Genomic DNA, 9,089 nt, shown 5'->3' with positions numbered 1-9,089 from the left:
AGCAAACACCGACCACTGCAGACCACGGCACCAACAATCTTACGCTCGGCGACATTTTCGCTGTGATTAAAGTCTCGTTCCTGCTGTTTTCCTGCAGGGCACACGAGCCACTTGTGCCGTGCTGCTCTCTCAACCGCCCCTTTGAATAACTCCTCGGAGGACGCAGATTCTAAAGAAGCCATTGTGGTTATTTTGGTCTCAATGAGGCTGCTGTGCACTTTTATGTCCCTTTTTTTTTTTTTTTTTTGGTGTCGGCATTTCATTTTCTGAGAAATGTGTCGAGCAAGGTTGTGTGTGTGCATGTGGCGGAGTTTTGATAACGAGGGAAGAAGCCATGAACCGAGCCATTCGGGTACAACGGTTGTTCTGAACCACCACCACCTCGAACATGATGGCCGCCACGCTCGCGGTTCCTCTCGCTAATTAACGGTCGAGCTGCGTGAAACCGTGTCTGTGGGGAACGCACGCGGCCTGTATGGGTTGAGGAATCGGCACGAGTCGGAAACACGGTGACCTGCGACAAATGTAGCAGAAGCCTGGAGGTCTGGTGATCAGTGGCCCGAAAGACAAAATGCCCAAACTGGCCGAGTGTGCTGAGTTATATTTATCCAAATTACCAAGAATAAAAACACCTTTACAGACAGTTCTGTGCTTGGACGATGGTAAGAACTATCACGAACGTGTACAAACATGTTAACTCTGTACGACTGATGACATCTGTCCACTCTGAGGCTTTTCTTTTTTTTTTACCTCACTGCTTCACTTTGACCAAAAACACAGAGCACTGAAGCGCAAGTGAAGCTAAAACATACGATTCCCACCGAGCACAGCCAACCGAAAGCTTTTTGTTAATTCATACGGCCTCAGCTGAGACAGTGTACGCATCCACAGCGACGCTATAAGAGTAGCAGCGTCGCAACGTCGGTTAGAACCCGTCAGAACCCGTCAGAACCCGTGGATCTTTACTGTTAATATTCCACACAATGATGTTGAACATCTGGGACTGTGTGGATGCACACAAACATGTCAGCAAGCAACAAACAAAGCCTTGTGTTCATGACCTTGCTGGAGATGCTGCATCAACATGCTTTTCCTCCATCTTTTTTTTTTTTTTTCTTCCAGAAAATTAATGAATATCTGTTGGAAGTGTGGAAGAACAGCGACCATCCTACATGTGCTGTGGGAATGTAGATTTATAGAACCATTCTGGGTGAAAGGAAAAAGGAAAAGGATTGAAACTATGACACATTGATGCTGGGGAGAATCAGTACTGGACGGGACAGGACATGAGTGATGGTACAGCTGGGACTCAATGTTCACTATGTCTGTCAGGTTCTGATCTGAGTGTGTGAATTACTCTGAATTGACATGAATATGTAGACACCAGACACCAGGATCCACTGGAACCACATCGACTGAGACGTCTGAATGTGTAAAATGAAACATATGAGATCATCAGCGTCTCATCTCCTTCCTCCCATCAGTAGCTTCTTACATTCAGCTTCTCACCTCTTCTTACGTCCAGTACAACATTTGAAACATGCCACATCAAGTCAACACTGCCATTTTTCCAGGTAGAACCTTCAAGATTCTCAAACAAGCCACCAGCGACGCAACCAATGATTCAGAGCAGTGGAAGTGACTTTGCACTGAGCACTAATAACTGTCACCGGTGGAACATTCGCCGCAAAACGCACGAAAACACGTCTAATCCGAAAAGCTAATGAGAAAAGAAAACATAAGTGGTCCGTATTCTGCAGCCTTCAGCTGTGTCTATGAATAAACGCGCTGATGCCCACGGGCCAGTCGAGCCATGATTGGCTGGCTGCTGCTGCGAGTCATGTGGCTGCGTTGTTCAAAGGGAACGTCACATCACCGACGGTGTAGCTCAGTCGGAAGTGGGTCAGCGGAGGCATTACCATACGTTACACACCAAATGATGCAATAAGTGGGAAAATACCCCCCCCCCACACACACACACACACACCGCTCACAGCCCGCTCGTCATTAGCAGAGATGTCGCAGAGCATTTGTGGAGCTGAGATAAGACAGAAGTCAGTAGAAGTCAGTGTACAACGCAAGCAGGTGCGAGCACTTGTCGCGGTCCACACGTGTGGGGTTGAGTGCTGGTGAGAGCGCGAAGAACAAGTCACACTGGGGGAGGAACTGGGAAAGTTGATGAAATATAAAACGGCCAATGTCCCTCCCACAGCGTGTCAGGCAGGAACAAATAAAAACATCTCAGTGGCAAAAGACAAGAAGTGAGATGTCCCACGGGATAACGGCAGATCACCACAACTAAGTGACCGTGTTCTTCCTGAATTATCGCTGACCGTATTAATAATTTAATCTAAAAAAAGGTTGCATTCATACTTCTGTATTATCACATATTATCAGAGAACGTCCTCAGGAAGTCAACGTGCTTGGTATGAATTTACTGGTGAATTCACATATGATCCCAGACTTTGGACGGGGAAAGAAAGGAAAAATGTGAAGAGGTTGAAGTGACGTCACTGCTTGATGCTGATACTGTTCCTTTATTTCCTCTCATGGTGAAGAGCTGCAGAGAAGTAAGAGCACAACTACATGACTCACTGCCACCTCCTGAGGTGTAAAGTGGTATTACAGGACAGACAATGTCATAAATGATGACTGGGTTCTATTTTTTTTTTTCATTTGTTTTCAAAAAATAAATGAGTTCCCAGTCTGTATGAAACAGCCAATAAAAAAAACAAAAAAAATGACAACTTAAGGTGCAAAACATCTATTTAAATAAATGTTACCCAACAATTGCACAACCTGGCAGCGTATGTTCCCTTCGTTCGGTCTATAAATAATCAGTCAGCTGTCCGTAATTCTCACTGTAGTTTGTTTTGAAATCACCAACGCTCACACAAAGAACGCTCGGTTAGAAACATCTGCCTGTAATACAAGAACACCCACGCTGCCAAGGGCACGGCCCCCCCTCCCGCGTTCTAAAAGTTGAAAAATCGATAAATTCTCCATAGTGATCCTGCAGAGCGGAGGTACAGACACAAAGCGGTGTATTACCGTAATTACCACTACCGCATATGACACTGAATGTGTGCAAAGATAAACAGATTCCAGTGGTGTCAGTTTACTCCACCTTCATTTTCTCCCTCCCAACCACCAAACCTCACACCAGCACCAGCGTGTGAGTCCTGGCTGTGATGTCGCCGCAGCCGTGTGATGTCGGCTCGGCTCGGCCCGGCCCGGCGCCTCGCCTGTGAGCCCACGTCTGGCTTTCACACTTTAACATCTGACCCTTGGCAAGCCTACCGTCCTCATAGAAGACATCCTCCGCTTCCTCGCGCATCATCTCATCCAGGTCATCCTCTGCGATGTCGGTCACAGCCATCACTCGTCTTCCTCCGCTCTCCCTCCTCCCTCAGCTGGTTCAATCGGAGCTTCAGAGAGAACGAACGCGGCGGCCGGGCCTCTCCGCTCCAGGCGACAGTCTGATCACAGAGTAGGAGAGGACCGGGACTGAGCTGCGCCTCAGTTCCCTGTGTGTGTGTGTGTGTGTGTGTGCGTGTGTGTGAGAAAGAGGACTCCAAGCAACGTTCAGCAAATTTCTGCAACAGCGCAAATTTCATAACATCCTGTGCAAAAGCTGAAGTGAGAGTGTGCTGGCTGGAGAGCACTTGTGTGAGTGAGTGTGCGCATGTGTGTGTGTGCTGTACAGGGAGGGTCAGTGGCACGTGTGTGTGTGTGTGTGTGTGTGTGTCTGCATCTATGTCAATATATATATAGTTTTCTGAACAGTGAGTCAGCTGGAGAGACTGGTGATTAACAGGAATAATTAGCCTCTATATTTTGAGACAGCAGGGACATGTTCAGGGTGTGTGTGTGTGTGTGTGTGAGAGAGATCTGAGGCAGGCTCTGCTTGTCATTCCTTCACAGCTCACTTGGTATCACGGGACAGCCGCTGATCACTCGTTCTATTTTTTCCCCCACTCAGCCCACATCGAGGGCCTCAGAGACGCCACAAACGTCCTGGGTCATGTGCTGCTGCTGCTGCTGCTGCTGCTGCTGCTGCTATGTTTACCCGCACCGCAATATTCACTTATCATTCCGATCAGGACAATGCCGAAACTGATACGTAAACTGTGCGACGGTCGCGGATGAGGCTGAGAGGAGTTGTTCAGTCAATGCCAACATGCTACTATCTCCGGTGTGTGTTTAACGGTTCTAAGACACGGCGACAAAGTCACTCGACCTGGTTAGTGAAACGGGCCGATGCCTCCAGTTGGAAATAGCATTTCGTGAGGTTTGGAAACAAATGTTGTCCACGTTGTGGAGAGGTAAGAGCAGCATGCCGGAGTCACCGGAGTTACACCTGCTTCATCTCACGCCGAGGCTCAATGGTCCGTTTTACGTAGATCCATCAGGAGTGTTGCCGTTCGATGTCATGGGATGAAAACGGGTCCAACTTGTGGACACAAATGACCTCCTCCCAGACGTTTGTGTCCGTAAAAAAACATGGACGAGCGTTTGGACTTTCATCTAGTCTCTCATATTGACTTTTCCGCCATCCCCAGGAGGCGGGGATGGCGCATCCATCGCCAGTGTCGCTCAGGCGTTTCACGTCCAGTCCCACGCGACCAGTAACAGTCACGCTCTCGCCGACCTTCAGTTTATTCTTAGATGAAGAGGTCGGAGAAGCAGCCAGACACAGAAAGTGGTTCCTGCCTAGATTCTCTGAGTCACATCCCCATTTGACGAACCAGCTCCCGACCCAAAATAGAAACTAGGCCTCAAGTTAATTCATTAACACTTTTCCTTAAGACCTCCCCTCCCCCGGCCTCAGCCTGCCTAGAAGTCCGAAGCTCAGGGGAACTAACTCCTTTTCACTGAGGCCGGTCCGGACAGCTCGCGCACGTCACAGCCGTCGGGACGAGATGTGGTTCCTCCATACATGTGAGGAACGTTCAAGACTGGGCTGGAGTTTGTTTGCAGAATGAACTTTTAAAGCACAAAATGTGCAGCTGAGAGGTTTGAAGGTCACTGAGGGGAAACGGGTTTGTTGGAGCGTTTGCGCATGTTTGTAATCTTCCATGTTGCCGACAGTTGAAGTGGAAGCAAAAGAATTTAAAGTAGTGAACTTCTTTGGTCACCACAGCTCAAAACACTCACAGAAATGACGGGTTATGATCCGTTGGAGATGTAAAGACTTTGAAACGACCCCGTTCAATGCTCCTTCTATGGGACACTTGTTTGTGTTTTGGTTGCGTCCCACCCTGTTTTCTATGTGAGACACACTCAAAACAACCTTTTCGCTTGAGTGCTTTCCAGACCCTCCGGCTGTGACAGACCGAAGAGGAGGAGTTTAACAAAACAGTTAGTTGATTCGATTAACAGAAAACAAAGTGACCGAATAAAAGGGATCAAATCTGAAGTATCTGGTTCAGGGTCAGCGAATGTTTTGGTAAATTAACACTAAAACACTAAAATTCTGTCCATGCATCCCCAAAATAACCAGCGGGGGTTCAACCTCAGAGATGAGACCAAAATGAAACCAGTTACGGCGACACAGCTCTGGATTTGTGTGTAAAAACATCTATCACAGAAGTATCGCAGAGCAAACAGACGCAGCGAACCGATTCCAGACACGAGCTCACGTTGTCAGATGAGATGATTTGGTCTGACTGGCCGCTGACGGCACCGGCAATGAGAGACTTTGATGCCGAGCCATCCCACTGGCAACATTCTCGTTCACGAGAAACTGCTGGAACGACGTTACGAACATGCAGGAACAGTTGAGCAGTGAAGTCTCAGCAGCTACTGAACAGGGTCACATTTTAGGACGCGTTTGCCCTGCTGCATTTCAATGACTGCGTTCATTGTTGTTGGCAGCGGAGAACCCCCCCCCCCCCCGCTCTGGGAAACGCAAACGCATGCTGCTGGGACACACACACACACACACACAGAAACTCACAATCATACCTAACACTCATGCACATTACCAGTGAAACCGGACACAGACAAACACACAGATTAGTACGCACACCGTTGTTACTCCAGCGTAGCAAACGGGAGCACCAATCAGACCCACTGTGCACAATGGTGTCGTCTGAATGGGATCGAACAATGGCGCGCTTTGGCATCTGAATCGAGCCAGATGATGAGTATCCCAGGAGACTGAATAGGCGGCTTCAGCCTCCTACACGCTCGCTCTGCCTCTGACAATGTGCATCAGTGTTACTGTTACCGTGACCTTACACGTGAGTTATTAGCATAAAGAAAATCATTAGCATCTGAGCTAATTCTAAAGAAATTGCATGGAACCACAACATCCAGTTAAATGCAGGGTAGTGGTTGTATTTGGTGTTATTTTTGTCAGATCAGGAACGGACGCTCATGAAAACTGTCGCCATGCACCAGTTCTATCAATGTCCACAGCTGGATTTGGGTCATTTGTGTTATTTTTTGCTCGCTGCTGCTAGAGCCATGAGTGAGGTCCCTGAGGTCACATCCCTGTTTTAGTTCCATTTTCTCTTTTCTTTAACTCTTCAATCAAAAAACACTAAGACTTTTTCAACTGGAATATAACAAAATAGATGTATTTCTAGTGGTTTCTTCTGCATACATTTTAGTGTGAATCAGACATCTCTTTAAACTACAAAAGCAGACTACGTGAAAAAAAAAACGAAAAGGACAAACATGAATGAAAAGAAAAAACCTAAATGGCCCAACAGCACAGTGTTGGTAAAAAAAAAAGCCAATTCATGAAATTCTGAGGAAAGAGGATTTCCTGGTGAAGTAACAACTCGCTGCAGAACAATCAGAGATTTGAAAACCCAGAGAAAGAGAGACCAGGGACGAAATAAACTCTAGAACGTTCCTGATGTCAGTGAATGTTTTGCCAGAGAAGCACCAGGCTTACGTGATGGTGGGAAAGTAGGGAGGACAGAAATATCATCTGACTCTTGGAGGAAAGTACGAGAGCAGCACAGGTCAAACCCTCCTCGATTCCCAGGAGAAAAAAAAAAGTGAAACTTTATTTGTGGAGACAGAATCCATCTGAAGAGGCTGATGGATGGAAGACATGACACAAAGGATACAGAAAAAAAATTCATATCATTCCTCCTCTGTTCCTCCACCCGGCCCCAGCCTCCTTTCTCTCCTTGTCCCTCTCTCTCTCTAAAAAGGATGACCAAATAGGATGATTGTAAAGGACTGCCTGGTTGCCCTGGCAACAATAATGAGGGCATTGCATGGTAAATCCAATTGGCCACGCCACTTTCAGACTCATTGAAGGTGCACGTGTGTGGGGGGGGGTATGAGTGTCTGATGAATCGTGTGTGTGTGTGTGTGTGTGTGTGTGTGCGTGCGTGTTCCGTTCATGCACACACACACACACAAAAGTGCACTCAAACATGCTGAATATAAACACAAGAGAAAAATGTCACGATTTGTTGGAAAAAACTCTCCCACGTTCTGCTGGTGACTCTTGAGGTTTTATTTTCATATTCCAACTGAAACAAAATCAGCCTCATAGTACTATACAAACAAGTACAATGAAACTGAACATAAACAGCGCATGTTTGAGAAAAAATAAGGCAGAAACCTGTGGAAAATGGCACAAGGTGTCAGACTGATGAAGGTAAAAGAACTGAAATAAAAGAAGCAGGTAGAGAGAAGCCGTGTTATTGTAAATAAGGTGTGATCCGCATGAACCGCTGATGGAAATACTTCATGAACCTGGAGCCAAACGTGTCCCGACAGACAATCAGCTGAGCAAACAACAGCCAATCAGAATGGATGAAAAGTTTTCATTCCTTCTCAGCAGCAGCATCCACTCACATCAACTCTGCTTCACTCGGACAGATTGTTTGAAAGAAACAGGAGAAAAAAACAACAAGGTGAGACGATCAAAGTGAGGCCATCAGAGACAGCCGGTACCTACTGGAAGAATATCTCCTCCTCTTCCTATGGTTGTACGTCCTGACTGTGCGCTCCATCACGTTCCAGGATGAACCCCGAATGGAACCAGCTGCTTCCTTTTTCTACTCTCACCAAATTAGTGTTTGGGAGCTCTCCCCTCGTCTCTCCCTGCCCCTATTGTGTTTCGCCTCCCGCTGTTCCACAAATGGATCCTTTTTGTCACTTATTCACTCGTTTCCTCTCCGTCCTTGTCCCAGAGTGCACTGAGGCCGTCGGACAATGGCGGCAATACAGCCGCTGTACGCCAGCGGTGCAGACTGGCACCGCAGCGATGGCGGGGGTCCTGTGGCCCTGCTGCACCTGGGGGGGGGGGGGTGCAAGAGCACCGCGACACATGACTCAGCAGATTTATCCACTTTACAAGTAGAACAAAACATCTGTCGACTGCCGTTTGTTATTCTTGTTTCAAATATTTCAAATATTCTTTTCATGTCTTTGCACTACATCTTTATTGCACCACTAGGAGCAGTGTTCCAGTTTCGTTGTGCAACTGATGCACATGAAGCAACAAGAAATTAACTCATATGAATGTGCTTTTTAACATTTAGATCCGCAGAGGAGGGATTTGTGGTACAGCTGTAACTAAACATTCACTGTTGATTTTAGGGTCTAATGTGAGTGTGTGAATTACTCTGTGCTGGCATTTATAATGTAGGAACCCGACACCAGGAATCCATGGTAACCACATCTGACGTAAAAATGTAAAAAAAAAAAAAAAAAGTGAAGAGTATTATAAAATCTGTCAGCGGATAACAGTTTGAAAGATGAGACGTTCTCTGGTCGGCAATCACGTGGGAGAAGAATATTCACGTTGGCCGACCTCAGCTCCGTTAGGACCGATGAGGAGAGTTGCAGCAGGGTGGGGCAACAGGGCGGTGAGAGCTGTGCAGACCACAGAGCTTCCGCTCCCACGCTACCCACCTCATCCACCACCTGGGTATCTCCATGAAATGGAGAAGTCCGATTTTGAAAAAGAAAAACAAAAAAAAAAAAAAAAAGGGACTGATGCAATGAACCAGATTGGTACGATGACTCGGGGTCATGACCTTCATGACCAGGTGAGACAATTCGAATCCAATGGAAACATCTGGAGCGACAAGAGGTGTAATTCAGCTGACGCG

The sequence above is a fragment of the Lampetra planeri genome, unplaced genomic scaffold (assembly GCF_965212315.1).
Source record: "Lampetra planeri unplaced genomic scaffold, kcLamPlan1.2.h2 scaffold_889, whole genome shotgun sequence".
NCBI classification, from domain to species: Eukaryota; Metazoa; Chordata; class Hyperoartia; order Petromyzontiformes; family Petromyzontidae; genus Lampetra; species Lampetra planeri.
This window is presented reverse-complemented; position numbering follows the sequence as displayed.